The 27,136-nt window shown below is 39.2% G+C and overlaps 1 protein-coding gene across 2 annotated transcripts in view; it reads right to left on the minus strand.

The window, feature by feature from the left end:
- Positions 1–27,136, minus strand: part of GLI3 (GLI family zinc finger 3) — a 337,975-nt gene that overhangs the window by 31,435 nt on the left and 279,404 nt on the right. The window lies entirely within an intron of this gene.

Genomic DNA, 27,136 nt, shown 5'->3' on the forward strand with positions numbered 1-27,136 from the left:
TTACTACAAAGAAAACTAACATAAACAAGTAAGAGTTTATTAGTGTCCACTTTAGAAATAAGAATAAAATTACTAAATTCAAACAAGATAATTTTAATTGTGTAATCATGGAATGAAATTTAGAAAACCAGTCTTCAAAAAGACATCTTCTATTTCATTTCTACAATGAAAAAGTCCATCAAGCACAGGAAATGACAGTTTTGTGATCTTAGCTCTAGCTCCAAAGGAGAAGCAGATAAAGTTCCATATAACTGTATCTCAGCTGGCTCCTAGACTGAGAAGAAGGGCAAAGCTATAAAATGCAACCTCTTCCAAGAACCAAATGGATTGGTCATTCATATATAAGGATCATTTCTATGTATCCAGTATATCTGGATAGCATTACCATAGAAAGGAATGGCATTTATTGCTAAATCAAAGATTTCAGAAGCCAAATTGTGTCCCAGAGCATTAAAACTTCCCCATCTTGTGGATTTAGATTTCTGCCATGCTGCCATGACCGGGTTGCTCAGTTCGTTGAGCATAATACTAAAAGGTTTGATCTCCGGGTCAGGGTACATACCTATGTTGCAGATTTGATGTCAGGTTGGACACGTACAGGAGGCAACCGATTGATGTTTCTCTCTCACATCAGTGTCTCTCTCTCTCTCTCTCACTCTCAACCCCCCTTCTTCTCGTTAAAAATCAGTAAAAATATATCCTCAAGTAAAAATTTTTAAAAATCATGCTTTCTTTTGTTATAAAACTTGAAAAGTTGGGTGGATAGGTACAATAATGTAACAGCACACCTTGCACTTTTAATTCACTACCCTTATAAAAGCGACTGCACATCCTCCACATTATTCAATTCCGATTCTGAATATTACAATAAATCAGCCCTAAAAACTACATACTGTTTTATAAGTTTTAATATCATAATTCTGATGACTATAATATTTGGTAAAATTATTTGGATTTTAAAAGGTAATCTATTTTTTAATTTTTGGAGAAAAGTCAACTTTTTTTAATGGATTCCTTTGAAGACATGGGCTAGAAAACTTATTGTGATTTTTACTGTGGTTGCCCAGTCTCAACCCTGACTATGCCTTTCACTGAAGGTCTTCTGCCCATCACAGTGCAAAGGGAGGTGCTGTATGAAAGAGCTGGGAGCCTTGTTCAGCAGTCAAACACAGATTAGGTGAGCATGTGTGTGTGTGTGACCATGCAAAGTGGACAGGACTGCTGCTGATGGAAACTCAGGACATCTCAAAAACTATCGGAAGAAAAGACAGAGGCAGGAAAGCAGGCAAAATTATCAATTTGTAAATCTGTCCATAATCATGCTGAGTTGACTCATTCATTCACTATTAACTCAATGCTCATTTATGATATGACAGTTACTCTACTAAACATTGAAGAGCCAAGACTGAATAAGACGTAGCCATTTGATCTTATCAAATTTGGCTGTTGAAATGCAGAAAGAAAAACTTTTAAAAAAATTAGTTTTTTGCAATTAAAAAGTAAGCTACCCAGGAGAAGGCAGGAGTCTCTTCCTTCCCTCACATCCCCACATAATAAAAAACTAGCATGCTCATTGCCCAAGGCCTTTTCAGGTTTGTCTTACAAAAATGATGAACAGGAAACCCTTGCACATCTCTGCTTTAGCAAGCTTTCTAACATATAGAATGATTAATTCTACCATTTCTTGATCCATTCTTAACTGATTCACATACTACTCTCCCCTTCTACACATTGTAATCCCTTATTGTTGGTATATATAAAGGATATAAAAATAAAACTTCTTATATGATATGGGCATACACTAACCGTTCCATATCCAGATTATAGTTTTCTTTATGTTAGTAGAAGGCACAGAGTTTAAAGAAAGAACATTAATAAGACATTAGGATATAGGATTTATCCATTTGTTTACTGTGGGCAAAACAAATATGAGTAATACACACGCACTGTGTCTGAGATGATATTCTAAATGAAGTAAATGACAAGTGGTTAAAATTAAATGAATAGGTACTAATAAAAGCATGAAGTCAGGAAAGGCTTTATGAGCAGGTAAATGAGCTGAATACAGAAAGGAGAGGGAGTCAGAAACAAAGGGAAGTGTACCCCAGGGGGAGGGATTAGAGCTAGAGGTCCAGGGTCAAGAGAGAGCATGATATATTGGTAAATAACATCAAGTGCAGGAGAGGAAGTGTGTGTGTGTGAGCCTTGCTATAGGAGAGGTGGGGGAACAGAGCAGTAGGATGAGTACTCCAGAGGGGTGTGGGGCAAAACCACAAAGGGAGTTGAATGCCCTAAGGCACCCAAACCCCAGGCAACCAAGAAAAGGTTTAAGCAGAACACTGATCAGATTTGTGATGACAAAAGGTAACTGAGTAGTGTAACAGAGGAACCGTGTAGGAAGTCAATTTAGGGAGCTGCTATAATCATCCAAGAAAGACCTTTGGTCTTGAACAATGGCAGTAGCCATGAGGATGGAGAGAAGGGGCTGGATTTGAGAGATATTTTGAAATAACTTCTGAATGGTAAATTAAAGAGAGGAGTAACAGGCAATACTGAAATTGCTAGCTTGAAAAAAATCTGAAATAATAGCATTGGAGATTTGGGAGAGATTATGTTTCTGTTTGGGACATGACATATTGGAAGTGTCCCAGGGCATCTCCATGGAGAGATCCCATAGAAAAGATAAGTCTAAACCTGAAGATTTAAGAATCTAAGAAAGGCTATAGCTGATAAAGGAGGGTGGTCCCTTCCCTACTCCATATTATCCTTGGAGATTGCAATACACAGGGTTTTAAGGATTTCACAAAACCCAGTTTGAAACCCCTTGACCTATAGAGATTGTATAGTGGATGAAGATGGACAGCAACTGGTAATGATGGGAGACCAATGTTTAAGAAATAGAGAAACAAAAAAGGAATTAAAGGAGGGAACAAAGGAGATAAAACAAGGTGATGAGGACTGGGCACATCAATCGTGTTGGGTGTATTTGGAAGACCCCAACCTCAACAGAAGTCAGTTAAAGCTAAGTTCTCTGCCAGTGATAGCTCCCAGTTCCAGTCATTTCTGGGGGATCAGGTGAGAAAGAGAGAACATGTCTAGTAAGATGGTGGAGAATGTGAGCTTAAGAAAGGAAAATGTCCCGTTTATAATTCCCATGCTGAAAGAGGCTAATAAACAGTTGACGAAAATCAAGTCAATTTTTAAGGTGTTTGCTGATTAAATCCTCTTTGTTTCCCCCAAGTTATCTGTAAAATTCAGTTCTATGTTTAAGTCTTTCATGGAGAACAGTTGCAAGCTGGGGAAGACTGCTACCTGCATCTTTTGGTCTGGGTGACAAGAATGAAGGAAACAGAGCAGTCACCAAGGACTGAGTGCCCAGCAAGATGGGGTGAAATGCAAGGGAACTCAAGTACCACAGAGACCTGGGGGCATAGCTGACTTCCTGCAGAATACCAGATGAAAAGCAAAGCTAGTGCCTTAAAAGATAATGCCACTCCAGAGGCTAAACAACCTGGATAGGCAGCTAAAGACACCTGGTTTACATCTAGAATGGTGCTACTAAGTCAAGATTATTTTATTTACTTCAAGATCTTCAAATGTGGCCTTCTTAATAAGACTGATCACCCCACTTACAGTACAATATCCTTGTCCTTGAAAGCCCCACCTCCTTACCTTGCTGCTCTAGTTTCCCCCATGGCTCTGATCACCCCTAATATGTTTTAATTTATGTACAGAAACTGCTTATGATTTACTGACTGCTCTTCTCCACAACAATGTGAATTCCACATGGGCAGGGGTTTTTATCAGTTTTGTTCAATGATAGATACCAAGTGCCTGGAATAATATCCAGTACAGTAAATGATCAATAAATATTTGTTGGAGTTATTTGTTAATGTAAACTACAACTGATGTGGTCCTAGGCCTCACCAGAATCCCAATCTGCCACTTGCTTTGGGTTTGTGCTCTGAGAAGCAGAAGCCACAGGAAACAGAAGCAATTTCCTGTGATATCTCCACATCAACAATTGGCTAAACTTCAGCATCACATATGCCTTTAGGGTTAATCAATCAGAGCTGCCCTTTAATCTTTCAATTGTAGACTGAGATTTTGAGCTAGCAATGACATAATTCAGAGTTAGCTTAGCTATTCCTATTCATTATTAATAAAAAGAAATTCTAAAATTTATTTTTGCCCACCACAAAAATGTTGAGTTGACATTAACTTTGGGGTAAGGGGTCTGGCATTTAAGTGATTATCCTAACCTTCATGTTTCATGGGCTGTAGAAAGCAAGTAATATTATATTTTACTATATATTTCTTCTGAAATAATTCCATAAAGCTTCAGATAAAGGAGAAAAAAATGGCCAAGACACCTTTGTGATTAAGCTGCACTCTGTCTCACTGAAAAATGCCCCCCCCCCCGCTACTGTTTTTGTCAATAGTTTATACAGATTTCTTCCTAATTCAAGGCTGTTAAGTAACAGAAGACTACAGAGAATATTTCCTTTTTAATCTGCTTACAGAAAACTCATTAATGTAACAGAAATTTTGCCCCCTACCATGACTAAAGTGTTCGTACAGACAGAAACCATGAAGTAAGGTTGTTCCTACAGTTTCAACTGGAGAAATAAATAAGAAAGGCACTTTACAAAGAGACACAGGTTTAAAGTTGTGATTTAAAAAATAAATAAAAATAAGGTAGGTCTTTGTGCAGAAAATGATCTGTGACCCTTCCAAAAGAGAACTGGGAAGTCAGCCCACCTCATGCTAAGCACCATCCTTCACATGGTGAAATCACTTTTGAGGGAGGAGACTTTTCTTGAATTAGAGTCATTTCAGCTTTTCTTTTTCCTTTGCCTCTCACCTCTCCACCAAATAATATTATTTCTCAGGAAGTGTTAATTTATTCCTAAAAATGTTTTTAATTTGGGGGCTTGATTCTATAAAACATAGTCTGTAAGTGTATTTTCCTAGAAAAATGTGCCCAATATGTACTGAGTAATCATGCAACTTTTAAAAAGTTTCATTTCACCCTTTAAGTATATTCCAACATATAGGTGGTTCTCATAATTGTCTCCACATTGCCTCTGAATGTAGTATTAATATCGTGTGATTATAAAAGCACAGAAACTGGCTAAAAGCTTATGAAATTCAATATTCCAGTGAGAAAAACCAGTGAATGCACTTGCCAAAAAAAAAAAGAGAAAAACGAACCAGAGACTGAAGCTAACTAAAACTCAATGTTAGGTCTATTTTGTCAACTGGATATTTAAAGTTAAACTACTGTTTGCTTGTTACCTAAGTTTTCTGCGAAATGAACTCTGTGCCTTTTATCTTCGGGTCACTCAACCACAACACAAGTATCAACACCATATTTTAAGAAAGATTAAGGTGGGCATCATGTTTCCAGGCTGTCTTCATCTAAGTCCTTCCCATGAAGAGATGTAAATCTATTGTACAGGGTCATGGGAGGGCGGTGGCCAGCATTAACAATCATTCTTTGCTTTCTCTCATCTGTTTCCAGGAACCTGACATACAGATGGTATGCACTGTATCTTTGCTCATGTCAGCTCTTGCACCTGGCCGCTTGTCTGATGTCTTTCCACTTGGCTAATGCTTCCTCATTCTTTAACTCCTAGAAGAGGTTTTCCTGATGCTCAGAGAGGTTCAGAAACTTACCTAACAGTATACCTACCATGAGTTCATGGCATAGCTACGAACAAAATCCAGAACTAAACTTTCTACCTAAACATAGCTGGAACTAAGAAAAATGTGGTAAATTAAAGATTAAGAAAAGCCAAAGTAATTTTTTTAAAAGATTCATTTGTCAGAAATAAAGAACCAAAGGAATGACCAGAAGGGGAAATTTCCCAGTTTCTTTAATTAAATACTCCAGAAAGTGCACATAAAAAAGAGAGTGAGCTGTACCCCCGAAGGAAGGAAGGAAGGAAGGAAGGAAGGAAGGAAGGAAGGAAGGAAGGAAGGAAGGAAGGAAACATGCATTCCTGCAGGGACACACATGAACACACGCAGGCAGAGTGCACTGCCTATGCTTTGTAAGCATTCCAAGATCCCACTATCAAAGCCATTAACCAAAATTTCAAAGGTTAAATAAGTTATCCTTGGTTGGAAACAGCCTTGACCTCTGGCAACTGGTGCTCGGGAAGGAGAGATAATTTCGCCTTTACTACAAATAGTAAATTTGCTATTTTGGATACCAGGGTCTATGGTTCAACACCCAGAAGGGATATGTTAACATTTCATACATCTGATGGAAATGTATGAAAGTTGTTTTTGGTAGTTAATTTCTTTAAATTATATGTAACACATTTACACAAACTACAATTCCTCCTCATTTCTGCCTTGAACTATTATTATTAAAATGAGCTGGGTAATTTTTCTGAATTAATTTGTCATTTAAAAGTCATTGGTTAGAACAATGATTTTTTTTCCTCAAGACCACATGAGAGAGCCATGACCAATCTGCTTTCCCAGTGGATTTCACTGAGCATCACCAGTTCAAATATACCCAATCTGTACCTTTAAACTGTTCAACAAAGAGAATTCCCCATGGGTTAGTCAACTGCTGGCTCATACACAAAGAAAATACTGTATTTTGCTCTGAAAAGCTTTCTGTATCAATTTAAACACAGTGAGACAGACACAATGTCCCAGAGAGAGGAAAACCCACCTTATTACATTCCTGACCCAAGAGAAAAGATTTGCCTTTAGGACATAAAAGGAAGTCATGGAGTGGTTGGGGGAGAGTTATCCAATCCTAAACATAAAATCAGTTCATAATGCAGCATAAGAATACTCTTAATTGTTGACATAACTGTAATATGTATATATATAATATGATACAAGGAGAGTCAATGCAGCTTGTTTTTCAGCCTTAAAGGCTTTTTTCAATATTCTACTTTTGGTCTTCTGGGTTTTATACATGCTTGAGGGGATTTTCAAGAGGAGGTAATGTAATATTATAAGGATTCTTTCTCAGTAAGATCACATCTTGTTTCTATTTGAGTTGATGCATCTGTATGTGGTAAGTGTGGTGAAATGAAACTCTGGACTCTGGGAATGCAGTGTTTTACAATCTTCCTTGATTTCCTGTGCAAGTCTACAGGGGCATGAAACGATGGACAGAAGTACTGGGATTTTTATTTCTTCGTATTGGAAAGCTGCTAGAAGGGACACTCCCTTAATCTCAGTTGTGAGTGGTATGGACATTAATCATTTCCCTTTTGCAGGTAAAAAACAAACAAACACAAAAACAAACAAACAAACAAAAAACCCAGAGATTTAGATTTTGTTCCCCCCATCCACTGATGTTTCCATACACAATATAATCTAAGCCTAAGGTGCCATTTCCCAGGAAATAATTGCATCCTGCCTTACTGGTTGGAAGTTAATAAAAAAAACTTGACATTCTGAGAAGTTCAACCCCCACCCCTACCCCTTAACATTATTTATGAAAAGAATTTTACAACATCCTTAAAAGCTGCTATGTGGTAGCTGAACTGCTAATCCTGCAGGCTTACGTTTTCACACTTAGCCTGTCTGTGACCAATGAGTTGTCTATGTTCACATTTTATTAAAGTGAATGCCATTGATAATTCCTGGCAAAGCCAACCATTATTCCAGATTACAGAGTATCAGAGCCACTGATGCCCTCTGCATTCATATGATCAGATGAGCAAAAAAAAAAAGAATGTGCATAACACAACAGAAATTTAAAAAGAAAGAAGGAGAGAAGGAAAGAGCTGATGCCTTCTCTGGACATGAAGTATGCTCCAACTCTCCTAAACACCAAAATTCCTTGAGTGATACCTTCTACTTTGCATTCCAGATGGGTTTATTTTGCTTGAGCACAGATTCTGTCCCTTTCAAACTGGTTTCCAACTAGGACTGCATGTCATTCATCATGGCGTGGCCTCCCCCCCCCCCCCCAGGTGCTCAAGAAATGATGCCAGGGAAATGAGAAGCCATGATGCAATCCAATCATCTCAGCTCTTTCATATTTCATGGTAGCTGGAATAGGCTGTTCATCCCCCTAGATGCACTAAGAAGGTTCTCTCAGTCTAACTTTCAGACTGATGTCTTTCTTGCCATACTTCAGAAGGAAAATATGCTCTAGGGACAAGAACATCTCCTATATGACTGCTTCAGAGACTCCTTTTTTTTTGGTGGGGCTGGGGGGCAAGAGGCAAGAATCAGAAACTCTTTTTCAAGATGCTTGCTCCATCAGGTCATCCAATGGTAATCCTTGGAAAGAGGTGGTAAATTATGAAAGTGGTCATTAGGGACTTAGAGACACCAAGAGCTGATTTGATTTATTTTATAAGTAAACTGAGATGGCTGAAGTAATCAATATATGGCACCTCTTCTAAGGTGTTCATAACTACAGGCTCAAATTCCAAGCATGTGATCGAGAATATTGTATTTTCTTTATACATATTTTTTAAAATAGCTCTTTTTTCCCTGGCTGGTTTGACTCAGCAGTTGGAGCGCTGGCCCGAGGATCAGAGTCACGAGTTCGATTCTGGTCAAGGGCATGTACCTTGATTGCGGTTCAATCCCCAGCCCTGGTCGGGGTTGTGTGGGAGGCAACCAATCGATGTGTCTCTCTCACATCGATGTCTTTTTCTCTCTTTTTTTCCCCCTTCTCTCACTCTATCTGAAGATAAATGGGAAAAAAAAATCCTTGGGTGAGTTTTTTTTTTTAAAAAAAGCTCTTTTACTGCTTATCTGAAGTGTCCAGAAAGCCTGAAAAAAAAATTAAAAAGATGCTCAAGATATGCTGCAACCCACTGCTTCTCACTATTGCAGGACATGGGTTATGTCAAACAAATTGGCAAAGAAGTGTTAATGGGCCTATTGCAAAGCTATCAGTTATATAATTTTCCCTCCTTTAATGCCTCAAATATAAATTCCATTTCTAACATTTAACACCTCTTATCAGACTAGGAAGTACACAATGTATTACTTTTAGCAAAAAATGTAAAATAATGAATTATAGCATTTCAATAGAGTACCTAATTTTATTGGTAGAGGCTGTAAATGGCGCTAACCTAATATTGGCTTCACACAAATTACACCGACAGAACCAACTTAATATTCAAGATTTGGATATTTTCACCTCTACATTACTCACCAAATTATCCATCAACTTTGCACATGAATTGTCAAATAACTTTTTTGTTAAGTAAAGCTCTGAGGTGAATATGAACTAAATCCTCCGTTATTTCATTCCTTTCTCTTCTGCCTAGAAGTATTGTTTTCACCCCAATCCACTTCGATGTTCATTTATTTTTCTGTATTTTTCCCATATGGGTTTTAGCACCTATGGAGTATGATGGACACAGAGATTTAAATCTTATCCAAGTGTATCCAAAGTGTTTTACATTTAGTATGCAGTTACTTGAAAAGTTGGAATTCGACTTACTATGTAACTCAGATTATTCAGACAAGTAAAGTTTCTATTATTGAAAGAAGGTAAAGCACCACTTTCTTCACTTTCCATAGAACATGATTGTATGATAGAAAAATACTATCAATACAAGTCTAAATTAAGATGGAAAAACTATTAAGGAAAAAAAAGGAACTATCTGAATTAACATGTGAGAGACAGAAAAATGACCCAGAATGCCTGCTTCCACCACTGTACAAGAACAACTATGGCGAATAATTTTTTTGTGTACTGCTGGATCAGATTTGCTGGTATTTTGTTCAGAACTTTGGCGTCTATGTTCATGAGGGATATTGGTCTGTAGTTTTCTTCCTTTGAAGTGTCTTTTTCTGGTTTTGGAATTAGAATTATGCTGACCTCATAAAATGAGTGTGGAAGTCTTCCTTCTTCTTGAATTTTTTGAAATAGTTAGAGGAGAATGGGTGTTAGTTCTTTTTAGAAGGTTTGGTAAAACTCCCCCGTGAAGCCATCCGGGCCTGGGCTTTTGTTTGCTGGGAGAATCTTGATTACATGTTCAATTTCCTTAGTTGTTATTGGTCTGTTCATATTTTCTATCTCTTCCCAGTCCAGTTTTGAGAGACTGTGTGTTTCTAAAAATTTGTCCATTTCACTTAGATTGTCGAACTTGTTGCCATATAATTGTTCATAGTAGTTGTTAACAATCTTTTATATTTCTGTGGTGTCAGTTGTTACTTCTCCCCTTGACAAAGTGGGAATCATCCCAGGGATGCAAGGCTGGTACAATATTTGCAAATCAATAAACGTGATACACAACATAAATAAAATGAAGAATCAACACCACATGATCATATCAATAGATGCCGAAAAGGCCTTAGACAAAATCCAGCATCCATTTCTGATAAAGACACTCAGCAATGTGGGAATAGGGGGATCATATCTTGACATAATAAAGGCCATATATGAAAGACCTACAGCCAACATCATACTCAGTGGGCAAAAATTAAAAGCATTTCCCTTAACAACAGAAACAAGACAAGGATGCCCACTTTTGCAACTCTTATTTAACATAGTACTGGAAGTTTTAGCCACAGCAATCAGAAAGGAAGAAAAAAGGTGGCAAGAGCATACAGTGGAGTAAGGACAGCCTCTTTAATAAATGGTGCTGGGAAAATTGGACAGCTACTTGCAGCCTCTTTAATAAATGGTGTGGAGAAAATTGGACAGCTACATGCTAAAAAATGAAACTAGACCATCAACTTACACCATACACAAAAATAAACTCAAAATGGATAAAAGACTTAAATGTGACTCATGAATCCATAAAAATCCTAGAAGAAACTGTAGGCAACAAAATTTCAGACATCACACACAGCAGAATTTTCACTGATACATCACCTAAGGCAACAGAAACAAAGGAGAAAATGAACACATGGGACTGCATCAAACTAAAAAGCTTCTGCACTGCAAAAAATACAATCATCAAAATGGAAAGGCAACCCACTGTATGGGAGTGCATAATTGCCAATGATATATCAGATAAGGGGTTAATTTCCAATATATATAGAGTGCTCATACAACTCAACCAAAGGAAGAAAAAGAACCCAAATAAAAAATGGGCAGAGGAAGTCAATAGACACCTCTCCAAACAGGACATACAAATGGCCAAAAGACATATGAAGAAATGCTCAACATCACTAATCATCAGAGAGATACAAATTAAAACAACAATGAGGTATCACCTCACACCTGTCAGAATGGCCGCCATCAACCAATCATCAAACAACAAGTGTTGGCGAGGGTGTGGAGAGAAGGGGACTCTAGTATACTGCTGGTGGGAATGCAGATTGGTGCAGCCACTATGGAAAACAATATGGTGTCACCTCAAAAAATTAAAAATTGAACTTCCATTTGACCCAGTGATCCCAGTTCTAGGAATATACCCTAGAAAGCCTGAAACACCAATCAGAAAGAATATATGTACCCCCATGTTTGTAGCAGCATGATTTACAATAGCTAAGATCTGGAAACAGCCCAAATGTCCATCAGTAGACAAATGGATAAAAAAGCTGTGTACATATACACAATTGAGTACTATGCAGCTATAAGAAAGATCTCTTATCCTTTGAGACGACATAGAGGGACCTGGAAAGTATTATCCTAAGCGAAACAAGCCAAACAGAGAAAGACAGGTATCATATGATCTCACTTATTTGTGGAATATAATGAACATAACAGTTTAAGGAATGGGGTAGTCCCAGAGACATAGAGGTGGGGCACAGACTGACAATCCCCAGAAGAGGGGATGGTATGGGAGAGATTAACCACAGAACTTAAATGCATGTCTGCATGAACAATGGACATGGACAACAAAGCTGGGGACAGGCCAGGGAGGAAGGTGGAGGAGTAAATCAGTGGGGGGAAAAAGGAGAAACATCTGTAACAAAAATAAATTAATTAATTAAAAATAAAAGAACAACTATAGCAATAAAAATTCAGACAATGGTCTCACATGTTATTGATTTGAATTAAGTACTGTGGCCCTTTTGATACAGGTTCTGAACCAGAACTCACCACTGTCCAAAAGGCAAAAAAAAAAAAACAAAAAACAAAAAACATTTTGATTAATTTTTCTGTATTCCACTGGCTCTGGGTTATTGAGGGAACACTGAAAACAAAATTAGGTAAATACCCCTCCCATAAGCCATACTACTTTAAGTTACCCAGAGTGGTTCTTTCAAACCTCATTAACTCCTTTCTTTACATTGTTAAGGCAGTGTTTTCTCAAACTCTCTATGTTGAGGGGTCCCCCACCCTATCTGTTGCCAATGACGTGGGGGTCCCGGGTCCTATTACACCAGCATATTGGCCCCCAAGTTTGACAACACTCATATCGGTTTAACCTCTGTCAATGAGAGGAGCCAATGATCACACACTTGGATGGCAAATTGGTGACAATTCCAAAATGCCATAAAATTCTCCAAATGAGTGAGCACTGTCTATTCTGTCCCAGGTCACACTGTGAGTCACACAGCTCTACCGAATCAGAAGAAGGGGGTGGGGGGTCAGCAACACACTGAGTGCATCCTGGGCTCTGCCTTACTGCTGACCATCACTAGAACCATGACATGATACATCCCCTAGAGAAGAACTATCAGTGGTCTCTCACCTAAACAGGCAGAAGAAATATTCTATCTGAGTCCCACAAAGGTGAATGCCTGCCAAGCACAAAAACTGGTTAGGGCTGAATCAAGCACATTCTGTTTATATTGTGAGAGAGAAAAAGCATGGAGGAGAATAAGAATTTGTATCTGTGTTTGCTAATACACCCATAATGTAAAATACAGAAATTAAAAACAGTTGTTACTTGTAGAGGGCGCTGAGGATTAGGAGACAACGAAAAGAATTTCCAATACATACCTTCTACAATTTCTGGTTTTTAAATTACGTGAAAGCATTGTATTTTAAAACTCTAAAAATTATATATAATAAATCATAAAAAACAAACTGATAAATTAACTAAAAAACTATGCAGGTTGAGATGGGAAATCTGCTACCACCACAGGGGAGTTAATAACACACCTTATGTACAGACAGTTGCCAAAACAGCCACCACCACAGGAGATCCATTAACATTTTTCTCTTACTGAGGAAAACTGGGAATACTGCTAAAGATTCAGAGTAAAAACAGCTTACAAATTATGAACTGAGAAAACAATCAGGAACAAAACTACAAATATCTGTTTGCTGTTCCCAAATAGGATAAAAGAAGCCATGAAGCCTGCATACAAAGCACTCCTCGGGTGGAGAAAGAAGTAGGCTGAGGGAAAGGAAGCTGCTCTAGCAAAGCAAAATCTACAGTGGAGGCAGCAGGGAGCCCACTAGAAACCAGAGAAACCAAATTAAGTCAAATCAAGATGTGTAGCACAAATATATATGTTCCAAAAGAATAAAGAAAGTAGAGAAAAATTGAACCATAGCAAACTAAACATTCTTAGCATAAACCAGACCTAATCTCAATGAAAAAAGACCTAGACATTTTTGGCATCATTAAAAACTTTCAAGAAAAAAAAAAACAACGAAATTTTTTTTTTTTTTTTTTTTTTAATCCTCACCCGAGGACATTTTTTTCCATTTTTTGTTCAGGTAGAGTGGGAGGGAGAGAGAGGAAGAGAGGGAGAGAAACATCGATGTGAAGGGACACATCGAGTGGCTGCCACCCGCACAACCAACCAGGGCCGGGGACAAACTGCAACCGAGGTACGTGCCCTTAGCGGGAACCGAACCCGGGTCTCTCTGGACCGCAGGCCTACGCTCTAACCCCTGAACCAAACCAGCCAGGGCAAAACAACCAAATTTTAAAGTATCTGTCCAATGAAGAAAACACAAGTTGCCACAATTTTGCTACAAAATCAGAAATAGGATTCAAGGTGAAGGGCCACAAGACATACCAGAACATAAAAGGCTGGATAAATTCTGCAGCAAGAAATGACTGACTTTATTCAATCTAGCTTTGCACTGGGCACCTATCACTATCCTACAGTGCTAGTATTCTGCAGAACATTTTCTAGAAAATGTTGAATTATATGGACATTAAGACAAATAAAATTTTCTCTCCAAACTACTTGACTCATTTAAATTGTTACTAATGTAGGAAGATAGTTTTTAAAGTTTTTCCTGTTGACAAATTAAGGGGAAAAATTCTCAAGGGAAAGCCCTGCATAAGAGGATGAAACACTGAAATCAACTGAACTCATAGAGCAAAGTATAAAAGATTACTGAAAAGACTTTTATAAAAGTAACCATATAAAACAATAAGCAAGGTAAATTATATAGTAAAATTAGTAGCTATGTAATAATAATGAGTCTATAAACCTTAATTAAATAAAAAAATGCAAGAAGAAAAGAAAGAGGAAAATCATTTTTAAATAATAAATAATTTGTCCTGCAAAATAATGTAATTGTAAAGAGATTTTTATGCATCTATTTTTGGCAATGAAAATTATGCATTTAATTGCATATTTAACAAATATATATGCAAACACATTAATATTTAAAACACTACATTTACTTTCAAATTGATTGTGGTAGAAATAAGGAAAATATGACAATACACACCTATAAACAATGGGAAAAATTTTAAAACCATAAAAAAGATTCACATTCAAAATAATGTCTCAAACCTACCCACTATGGGCATAATCTGTCAGATGGTGATAAATATAACTACAAGCTTTATAAGGGAGTCATTAAAAACAAAATTATAGAGAATGGTTAAAAATAAATGGGTAGATAAGTTAATCATAGTAGTCTGAATATTAAACAAATTAGACTTTAGGACAAAAATATTTAAATGGAATATAAAAAAAGTTGTTTTCTCTTGATATATATTATTAAAGGAAAGCAACAGTTTTCTTTACCAAATAATAGAGCATTTAATATGTAAAGCAAAATCTGTTAAAATTATGAGGGATACAGCTAGAAACATAATCAAATTAGATCTAACACATCAGTACTGGTTTATGATAGAATAAGTAGACAAATAAATAAGTAAATGCTATACAAGTTCAGGGTGGAAATTTTCTATTAAGCCTTTTCTGATACTAACAAAACAAACAAACAAAAAAGAAATAAGTAAAGACAAAAGGATTTCACATAACATCAACAGAGAAGTTGAACAAATTAATATTGCCTCAAACTCTTCATTTTTACTTGTCAACAGAACATTAAAAAAAAAAATGAATATCACACCCTGAAAATAACCTCAAGAAAGTATTAAAAGTACAGACTGGATACAGCAAAATCTCTCTTGACTAGATTAAACTATAAAATAATAATACAAACTTAAATGTATTAATAAACAAGTATAATCCCATGTCCAGATGAACACAATAAATTATAGTTTCACTGTTAGAATAGCTGTTAAGAAGCCAGCTTGGCTTTACCACTTATTCCCTATACGTGAGGGGACAAACTACTAAATCTCATGACTTGGGTTCCTCATCTATAAAATGAGGATAATAATAATGTCTATCTCATAAATATTAGATTATTGAGTAGATTAAATGAGTTACCAAACGCTTTTAAAACTGTACCTGGCAACAAACCATGTATTAGCTGGCTACTATTAGTAATAGAGGCCATATTATTACTGGAATATAAATTCCGCGCGGACAATACTTTCTGACTGTTTTGTTCATCAAGGTATCTCCAGAACCTAGAAAAGTGCCTGAATAATAATAGCAGCCCAAAAATATTTGTTGATGAAAATTGACTTACAGAGGATTCCCAGAGGGTTACAAAGTAGGTGGCAGCTACAGTCACCTGCTCCCAGCCCCAAACAGGATTAACAGCTAAATTATAGAGTAATCTCCCTGGCCAGTTTGGTTCAGCAGAGAGCATCGGCCTGTGTACTGAAGAATCGCAGTTTCGATTCTGGTCCAGGGTGTGTACCTTCCATACATCTGTTGCTGGGTGGGGTCTTGCAGGAGGCAACCAGTGGATGTGTCACTTTCTTTCCCTCCCCCGCCTCCCTCCCACTCTATTTGAAGATAAAATGAAAAAATATCCTTGGGTGAGAATAAAAAAAAAATACATAGAGAGCAATCAACCTGAATAACCAACCTGAAAACTAGTTGAACTGAAATATTATAACCAAGGATTTATAGAAGAAGCCACATAAAAAGTAGTAAGAAGAGCAGAGACACAGGAGGAAAGAGCTAGCCCCGAATCCAGGTGTGGCTGCAGCAAAGCCAGAGGGATATTGTGGCAACAAAAAATCCCTCTCCAGAGAGACATGGGGTCTTAACCCCATGCAGGGATCCCCAACCTAGAGAAGCCGAGACTGAAAGAGGAGTCTGCATAGCATCTGGTGGTAAAAGTTAAGATTCAATCTGGCTGGGAGTGCCAGATGCCACCTTCCCAGGGATGAACACTGATATCTTTATAGCATCAGCCTAGGGAGTGCACTGCCTGGTCTCTGACTGCTGGCAAAGGCCACTCTGTCATATTTGGGTCCTGCAGAGAGATCTGCTGGCTGCACCCAGCAGTGACTTTGGGGCCCTCTTTCTCTGGGGAGGCTCTTGGTGGAGACTCAGTGACTAAACTGTGTGGCTTTGGAAAGTGGGCCAGTCACCCTCACCAGGGGGAGCTCAGCCAGTGCCCCTTCCCCTACTTGTTGAATCAGTCAGTGGGCACTTCCTGTTCAGCTGCGCAGGGGCACCACAGTAGTGCGGAGAGCTGGGACTTTCAGAGCATGTTTTTCAGGGAAGCTTTTGTCCAGGAACCAGATGGGCTGGTGCCAGGGTGTGTGGCTATATTGTGTGTGAAGGGGGCACTCCAATATCCCTGCAAAAAGTGCCCACCCCTCCTACAGACTTATAGACACCAACCCTAATGGGAGACTGTTAGGATCAGCACTTCCAAGCCCTGGATACCCTTCCCCGCATGGGGATGGCTCAGAGCTGGCACAATCAAAGTATGAGTTCCTTGGGAGCTAGTGTCTGGGAACAGGACAAAGTGCTTAGCCCACCTCCTGTAGGCTGGACCAGCATCACCCCAGTGAAAGAATCTTTTGACCTGACCCCTTAGGCCAGGGTGGGTTAAGCTTGTTCCTGCAGAGGGGATGGCTGGTTGAAACCAACCTGAACATGAACAGCAAGCTCCTCCAGGGGGAACTAGAGTTGGAGACTCTGGCAGAAAATAAGTGGATTGGTTCTGGAGTAGGGGCCGCTTCCCCCTCACTGGGTGCTTGACCACTTGAGACCCAAGTAAAGGACCCATTAGCCCTGTGTTCCCTGATATAGTTGCCACACCCTATGAAGCTCACAACCTGTGAAAGGGACTGTGGTTTGTAGCCAGCCAGGGCCCACTCTACCATCTTTCTTCAAAAGGCTCGAGAGGAAAACCAGGCAACCTTAGGGGAGATGTAATAGCTGACAGGTGGAGGAAGATCTCAGGGAGCCTTGGTCCTTTTACAGATCCATGCCTAGCTCTAAACTGGAGAAAACAAACCCTTATACACAGATGGGACTCTCCCACACACACTCAGCCCCAGTAAACGCAGGCACATAGAGTGAACAGTGTAGTACCTCCATACATGTAACCCAAAGCTGGTTACACACAATGTCTGAGATCGACTTGTACCAGAACGCTGCTCAGTGGACCCAGAACTAACACAACCAGTGGTGGGCTTTAGATCATATAAGAGCTTGAATCAACTAGCCACACAAGCAGCTTACTCAAATAAGGATTCTGGCAGGCACCAAAACCTGCTGGGTACAACTCTGCCTCAGAGGACAGCCCCTGCATAGTATATCATACATGGTATAGTCAGCCGGCCTGAAGTGTTAACTCCACCCACAAAAGGCATAACAGCTTTCAAGAATCAACTACAACAGAGGGTGCACATGATCCACAAGAAACATTCCTGGAGCACAGATCTCAAGTAATCTGGAATATTGTTCCACTGAGCTCAACAAGACACCTTCATCATAAAGGCATCATAACAAGTTTGGACGTCATAGTAGATCTACCTAATACATGGAGACAGAATGGGGAGACAAAAAAATAAAAAGAAATAGAAAAAGAATAAAATGGCAATAAATTAGTACCTATTAATAATAACCTTAAATGTAAATGGATTAAGCACTCCAATCAAAAGACATAAGGTAGCTGCATGAATAATAAAACATGACCCATAAATATTCTGTCTACAAGAGATCTACCTCAGAACTAAATACACACACACTGAATGTGAAAGGATGAAAAAATATTCCATGCAAATGGAAACAAACAAACAAACAAACAAACAGGTGAGGTAGTAATACTTATAGCTGACAAAACAGACTTCAAAACAAAGGCCATAAGAAGAGTCAATGAAGGTCTTTGCATAGTAGTAAAGAAAACAATCCACAAGAGAATATAACCCTTGTAAACATATATGCACCCAACATAGGAGCACCTAAATATATAAAGAAAAACTTAGTAAATATTAAGGGAGAGATCAACAGCAATATAGTCATAGTAGGAGGTATTAACACCTCAGTGTCATCAATGGATAAATCTTCCAAACAAAAAATCAAGAAGATAGCAGTGACCTTAAAGGACACTCTGGATTGAATGAACTTAATTGATATTTACAGAACATTTCATCCCAAAACAGTAGACTATATATTCTACTCAACTGCATGTGGAACATTCTCAAAGATAGACCACATGATAGGACACAAAATTAGTCTTAACAAATTCAAAAACACTGAAATCACATCAAACATCTCTGACCACAATGGCATAAACCTAGAAATCAACTACAATAAAATGAGTCAAAAACATTTAAACACATAAAGGCGAAATAGCATGCTATTAAACAATGAATGGGTTACCAATGAGATAAGGAAAAAATCAAAAATTACCTGGAAATTTAAAAAAAAAGAATACACAACAATGCCAAATCTATGGGACACATTGAAAGCAGTCCTGAGAGGGAAGTTCATAGCATTACAGGCCTCGTTCAAGAAAAAAGAAATCTCAAATAAACAATCTAACCCTATACCTTAAAGAACTGGAAAAAAAAAATCCGGACTAGCAGGAGGAAAGAAATAATAAAGATCAGAGTAGAACTAAATGACAAAGAGATGAAAAAATAATAACAATATAAAAGATGAATGAAACAAACAGCTGGTTCTTTAAAAAGATAAACAAGATTGATGAACTTTTAACCAGACTCATCAAAACAACATGAAAGAGGACACAAATAAATAAAATCAGAAATGAAAGCAAAGTAACAACTGACATCACAAAAATACAAAAGATTATAAGAAAACACTGTAAACGACTATGTGCTAAAAATTGGATAATCAAGGCCACGTGGATAAACTCCTAGAAACATACCATCTTCGAAAACTGAAATAAGGAAGAATCAGAAAACCTGAAAAGACCAATTACAACCAATGAAATTGAAGCAGTAATAAAAAAATCTTCCAGTAAACCAAAACCCTGGACCAGATGGCTTCACAGGAACTGACACTTATCCATCTCAAACTATTCCAAAAAATTCAATAGGAGAGAAGACTCTTTTTAAAAAGACCAGAATTATCCTAATTCCAAAACCTGATAAAGACACTACAAAGACAACCCTGGCCAGTTTGGCTCAGCGGTTAGAGCATCGGCCTGTGGTCCATAGAGACCCGGGTTCAGTTCCCGCTAAAGGCACATACCTTGATTGCAGTTTGTCCCCAGCCCTGGTTGGGTCGTGCGGGTGGCAACCACTCGATGTGTCCCTTTCACATCGATGTTTCTCTCTCTCTCTCTCTCTCTCTCTCTCTCTGCCCCCCTCCCACTCTATCTGAGCCAAAAATGGAAAAATGCCCTCGGGTGAGGATTAAAAAAAAAAAGACACTACAAAGACAGAAAATTATAGGCCACATCCCTGACAAATATAGATGCAAAAATCCTCAACAAAATATTAGCAAACTGGATCCATTAATACATTAAAAAGCTCATACACCATGATCAAGGAGGGTTTATTCTGGGGATGCAAGGTTGGTACAATATGTGCAAACCAATAAACATAATACATCACATTAAAATATGAGGGCTAAAAATCACACGATCTTATCAACAGATGCAGAAAAAGCATTTGATAAAATCTAGCACACATTTATGATGAACACTCTCACCAAAGTGGAAATAAAGGGATCATATCTCAAAATATTAAAGTCCATATATGACAAACCCACAGCCAACATCACAATCAATGGACAAAAAATAAAAGTGTTTCCCTTAAGATCAGGAATGAGTGGCTTTAACCACTCTTATTCAACATCACACTGAAAATTCTAGCCAGAGTGATCATACAAGACTAAAAGGCATAAAATTGGAAAGGAAGAAGAAAAACTGTCATTATTCACAGATAATATGATATGGTATAATGCATAGAAAAACCTAAAGACTCCACCAAGAAACTACTAGATCTAATCAATTAATTCAGCAAAGTAGCAGGATGCAATATTAAGAAGTCAGTGGCATTTTTATATACCAATAATGAACTATCAGAAAGAGAAATTAAGAAAAAAATCCCATTTATTATTACAACAACAGCAACAAATAATAAGGTACCTGGGAATAAATTTAACCAAAGAGGTAAAGATCTGAACTTAGAAAATTATAGGACATTGAAGAAAGAAAGTGAGGAGGATACTAATAAATGGAAGCACATACTGTGTTGTGGATTGGAAGAATTACCATAATTAAAATGTTCATACTACCCAAAGCAATCTATAGGCTCAACACAATTCCTATTAAAATACCAATGGCATATTTCACAGACCTAGAACAAATATTCCAAAAATTTATATGGAACTGATACTGTTGTAATTAGCTAGTCATTAATAATAGGAAAGGAGCAAATGGAAGGCCAGACATTATAGGTATGTTACTTGGGCAGCTTCATCAGGAAGCTGCAACTTTTGCATTCTCCAAGAATCCAATGAATGAAAGACAGACACATGCCCAGTAAAGTTGGGATGACATAGAGAGGGTATTTGCCTGTCAATCACACCTGGGGACAGAGATGGTTGGCCCTAAACAAAGGAATTCTCTCTTGAAACTCTTGTTGTTAGCATGGCTTTTGGCTCTTGGATCTCTTGCATTCGCCTGTATGGCCCACAGCCATGCCAACCATGACCATGCAGATATCCACACACAATGGACTAATGGATCGCAGCTAGCCTGATGCTGGATTGGACCCAGCTCCAATATGAAAGGAAATTCTGAATACTTTCTCTATTGTTAGCTCTACTGAAGCCCCAGATACACGTCTTCTATGACTGGACCAAGAGAAATGGGAAACCAAGGGGTATAATTCCACAAAAATAAAGCGTTCTACTATATTTCATCCTCCTGTGGAGGTCTCCACAAATGCTTATTCCAGCAGTACCCTAAGAACCCCACTCCCATAAGAAATGGGGGGAGCCCCTCTCCTATCCTATCACAGAACCAAAAAGAGACCCTGAATAGCTTCAGCAATCTTGATAAATAACAAAGTTGGAGGGATCACAATACCCGATATCAAACTATACTACAGAGCCACTGTAATCAAAACAGCCTGGTACTGGCATAAGAACAGGCATATAGGTCAATGAAACAGAACAGAGAGTCCAAATATCAACCCAGGCCTTTATGGTCAATAAATATTTGACAAAGAAGGCAACAGCATACAACGGAGTGAAGAGTCTCTTCAATAAATGGTTTTGGAAAAATTGGACAGGTACATACAAACATAATGAAACTAGACCACCAACTTACACCATACACAAGAATAAACTCAAAATGGATAAAAGACTTAAATGTAAGTTGCAAAACCATAAAAAATCCTATAGTAAAGAAAACATAGTATAATCTCAAACATTTCTCATGGCAATAGTTTTTTCTGATATATTTCCTCAGACAAGGGAAACAAACAAAAAAATAAACAAAGGGGACTACGTCAAACTAAAAAAGTTTTTGAATACTCCAAGAAATCATCAAAAAAATAAAAGAAAACCCACTGAATGGGAGAAAATATTTGCCAATGAGATATCTGATAAGTGCTTAATTTCCAATATAAATAAAGAACTTACACAACTCAACACCAGTAACACAATTCAATTTTTAAAATGGGCAAAGGACCTGAATAAACAGTTCTCCAAAAAGAACATACAGATGGTCAACAGACATATGAATAACGCTCAATGTCACTAATTATCAAAGAGATGCAAATTAAAACCACCTCAAGATACCACCTCAAACCTGTCAGAATGGTTATCATCAATAAATCAATAAACAACAAGTGTGGACGTGGAGGCAAGGATGTGGAGAAAAGGGAACCACAGTGCATTGTCTGTGGAACTGCTGACTGGTACAGCCACTGTGGAAAACAGTATGGAGTTTCCTCAAAAATTAAAAGTGGAATTGCCTTTGACTCTGGGAATGTATCTGAAGAAACCCAAAACACTAATTCGCAAGAATATATGCACCCATATGTTTACTGTAGCATTATTTACAACAGAAAAGATCTAGAAACAGCCCAAGTGTCCATCAGTAGATGAGTGGATAAAAAAGCTGTGCTGGAATACTACACAGCCATAAAAAAGAAAATATTACCTTTCGTGACAGCATGGATGGACTTGAAGAGTATTATGCTAGGTAAAATGAGCCAGTTAGAGAATGACAAGTATCATATGATCTCACATATATGCATAATCTAATGAAGAAAATAAACTGATAAAATTGAAATAGAGGAATGGATACATCAAATATACTGGCAGCTGCCCTGGCCAGTTTGGCTCAGCGGTTGGAGCATGGGCCTATGGACCAGAGAGTCCCAGGTTCGGTTCCTGTTAGGGGCACGTACCAAAAAAAAAAGACAAACATACTGGCAGCTGTCAGAAGGGAGAGGATGGGAGGACTGGATGAAAGAAGACGAAGGGATTAGTCAAAAAACATATATACATAACACATGAACACAGACAACAGTGTGGTGACAGCCAAAGGGAAAGGGGGTTAGAAGCTAAATGAAGGTGGGCAAAGGGAGGGATAATGAGGACAAAAAGAGATTGCATGGCACGATGGGTGCACAATGCAGTGTGCAGATGACGTTTTATTGAGTTTTACACTTGAATCTGGTATGTTTTTGTGAATCAAAGACACACCAATAAATTCAATTAAAAATATAAATATATAAAATATATATAAAAAGTTACTTATAGAACAACCATCACTCAGAACCACCTGAAATCTAGCTGAACAGAAGTTCTACAACTAAGGATATAAAGAAATCATAAGGGGTGGAGACCATGGAAAGGGCTGGGCCCCCAACCAGGTGTGACAGATAAAAATCAGGAGGTAGGACTTCCGGTCAAGATGGTGGCGTAGGTAACCGCAGCATCGTGTCCTCCCACAACCACATCCAAGTTACAACTAAACTAAAGAACAACCATCATTCAAAACCACCTGAAATCAAGCTGAATGGAAGTCCTACAACTACAGAATTAAAGAAGCTGCATCTCGAGACTGGTAGGAGGGGCCGGGGCAGCAGCCAGACAGCAGTGAGACGGGCTGGTCCCACACCCACGTGTGGCGGATAAAAATCAGGAAGCTACCTCGGCTGGGAAGGTCCTTCCTGAGGACTGAGGGGTTCCCGTCCCACACCAGGTGCCCCACTCAGGGTTCCAGTGCCAGGAGGAGAAGTCCCCACAACTTCTGGCTGGAAAAACCAGCGGGAACTGAAGCTCAGGGAGGCTGAGGCGGCTGGAGCCTCAGGCAGCTCCTTAAAGGGCCCGCGCACGAACTTGTCGGACTCTCTCCCTCTAAGCTTGGAGGGGAGGCAGCTCGAGGGGCACCAGAGACATACAGGGAAGAACTGAGCTGTTTGGCACTGGAGCGAGGGCTGGAGAGGGGGCTTTCTTGGGGACAAAGGTGCTGTCAGAGGCCTTTGTTCCTTTGGTGAGCCCTTCCCTGGGGCAGCAGACAGTCCCCATATCTGGGACTCCAGCAACCTGGCTCACTCTGGTAGCCTCACCCTGGTGAATCCCTGAGGCCCCGCCCCACCCAACTTTCAGGCCCACCCAAGCTGTTGGCACTTGCTTAACCATAGGATTGGCCTGTCTTGGATCCTGCTTCAGGTTTGTCCTAAATTTTTTCAAATGAGCAGCATCTGGTCTCAGCTAGCCCCATACCGCTTGTTAAGTAATACACAGAAACAAACACAGGGAGGCAGCCAAAATGAGGAGACAAAGAAACAGGTCCCAAATGAAAGAACAGAACAAAACCCCAAGAAAAGAACTAAGAGAAATGGAGATAAGCAACCTAACAGATACTGAGTTCAAATTACTGCTTATAAGGATGTTCAATGAACTCAGTGAGAACCTCAGTGAACTTAGTGAGGGCCTCAAGAGCATAAAAAAGGACCAGTCAGAAATGATCGATGCACAGTTAAAAACGAAGGAGGCTTTAACTGAAATAAAGAATAATTTACAAAGATTCAATAGTAGAGTACGTAAATCCAAGAAGCAAACCATCGATTTGCAATATAAGGAAGCAAAAAATGCCCAATCAGAACAGCAAAAAGAAAAAGGAATAAAAAAAATGAGGATAGTGTAAGGAGCCTCTGGGACAACTTCAAGCGTGCCAACATTAGCATCTTAGGGGTGCCGGAAGGAGAAGAGAGAGAACAAGAAATTGAAAACCTGTTTGAAACAATAATGGCAGAAAACTTTCTTAACTTGGTGAAGGAAAGAGACATACAAGTCCAGGAAGCACAGAGAGTCCCAAACAAGATGACCCCAAGAGGCCCACACCAAGACACATCATCATCAAAATGCAAAAGGTTCAAGACAAAGAGAGAATCTTAAAAACAGCAAGAGAAAGGCAGCTAGTTCCCATCAGGCTGTCAGCTGATTTCTCAAAAGAAACTTTGCAGGCCAGAAGGGAGTGGCAAGAAATATTCAGAGTGATGAAAACCAAGAACCTACAACCAAGATTACGCTATCCTGCAAACCTGTCCTTTAGAATCAATGGCCATATAGTTTCCCAGACAAGAAAAAGTTAAAGGAGTTCATCACCACCAAACCATTATTATATGAAATGATGAAGGTTCTTTTTGAAGAAAAAAATAAAATATATGAATAAACAAAATGGCAGTGAATACATATCTATCAACAATGGAATCTACAAACAAAATGAACAGGTAAAACAGAAACATTCTCATAGATACAGAGATCATTTTGTTGGTTGCCAGATTGGGGGGGGGGGTTGAAGGAATAGGTGAAAAAGCTGAAGGGATTAAGAAGTACAAATTCATTGCTAGACTGACAAACCTCAAAGGGAAAGGGGTTGGGGGGTGGGAAGAAATAAACCAAAGAATTTACATGCATAACAATGGACACAGACAATAGTGTGGGAAAAGGCGGGAGGGGGGCGGGAGTGGGGAGAAGGGGGTCAATGGGGGAAAAATGTGGAACATCTGTAATACATTCTACATTCAACAATAAAGATTTTAAAAAAATAAAAAATAAAAACACTAAAAAAAAAAAATCAGGAGGTATATCTCGGCTGGGGAATCCCCTGAGGAGCAAGGGGTCCCAGGCCTATACTAGGCGCCCCCAGTCCAGGGTTCTGGTGCCTGGAAGCAAAGTCTGCAAAACTTCTGGCTGTGAAAACCAGCAGGGATTGTGGCTAAGATGGAGGCTGCTGGAGTTCCTTGCATTTGTTCCTTTTAAAGGGCCTAGGCAAAGACTTAGTTGGACTCACTCACTCAAAGCTCCAGAGCTAGGGCAGCAGCTTAAAAGGCACCAGGCACATACAGGGAGGAACTAAATTGTTTGCCATCAGGGTGAGAGCTGGAGGGGCAGCATTCTCTAAGACAGAAGTGCTGGCAGAGACCAATGTTCCTTTGCTGAGACCTCCCGCACAGAGCCAGCAGGTGGGCACCATATCTGAGTCTCCATCAACCTGGCTAACATAGTTAGCATGGCTCTGTGAGTCCCTGAGATCCTGTCCCACCCAACTTGCTGGCCCATCCAAGTCTTTTCTACTGGCTTTTCCATTCAAATGGCCTGTCTTGGCTCACGCTTTGGACAGTCCTAAAACATCTTAAACAAGCAGCACCTGTCCTCAGGCGTGCCCCATACCTCTTGCTAAGTGGCCCCAGGCCTTGCACCTAGCACTAGTGACAGCTGACCTATATTTGAAGCTTGGCCTCTCTTGGGCACCTCCATGCCCAACACAAATAGGAACCATCTGTAGATCACTTTCTGGCTGGTGCTGGGTGGCCCTGGCCATGGCACAGGTGGCAGATGACCTTGGCATATGACTCTTAGGAGGCCCTGGAGCCAGCACACCCATTGGACAGTTTCAGACCTCCTTTTTGAAGCACCACCCAACCACCTCCACAAGTGATATACTCAAGGGGCAGACTCAGTGGGCACCAGAGACACCCTGAATTAAGTCCTGCTTCATGGGGTCTGCCCCTGCACAGCTGATCTTCCACGGTGGACACAGCCAAGCCTCACAACCGACTGGCCTAGGGGTAAACCCCTCCCTTTTAGGTGCCAACAGCAATCAAGGCACAACAACAGGATTATTTACACAGTCCACTAAGGGTACAGGGGGAGCTGCACCTAGAGTGCCAAACTCAGTGGATGGGGTAGGTTGTGCCTCTGAGCCCTACAGAATACCACTCTACCAAGCCCAGGAGACACAGCAGCTCTACCTAATACAGAAACAAATACAGGAAGGCAACCAAAATGAGGAGACAAAGAAACATGTTCCAAATGAAAGAACATAACAAAACTCCAAGAAAATAACTAAACTAAATGGAAAAAAGCAATTTACTCCTAGATGCAGAGTTCAAAACACTGGTTATAAGTATTCTCCGTGTACTTAGGGGAAGAGTAGATGAACTTAGTGAGAACTTCAAGAAAGAGATAGGAAACATAAAAATGAAGATAGAAAACATAAGAAAAAATTGGTCAGAAATAAAAAATACATTACAGGGAATAAATAGTACAGTAGATGAAGTAGAGGATAAAATAAGCAATTTGGAAGATAAGGAAGCAGAAAGCCCAATCAGAACATCAAAAAGAGAAAAATAATCCCAAAAAATTGAGAATAGTGTAAGGAGCCTCTGGGACAACTTCAAGTGTACCAAATTTGCATCATGAGGGTGCC

The sequence above is a fragment of the Molossus molossus genome, unplaced genomic scaffold (assembly GCF_014108415.1).
Source record: "Molossus molossus isolate mMolMol1 unplaced genomic scaffold, mMolMol1.p scaffold_m16_p_7, whole genome shotgun sequence".
Lineage (NCBI taxonomy): Eukaryota > Metazoa > Chordata > Mammalia > Chiroptera > Molossidae > Molossus > Molossus molossus.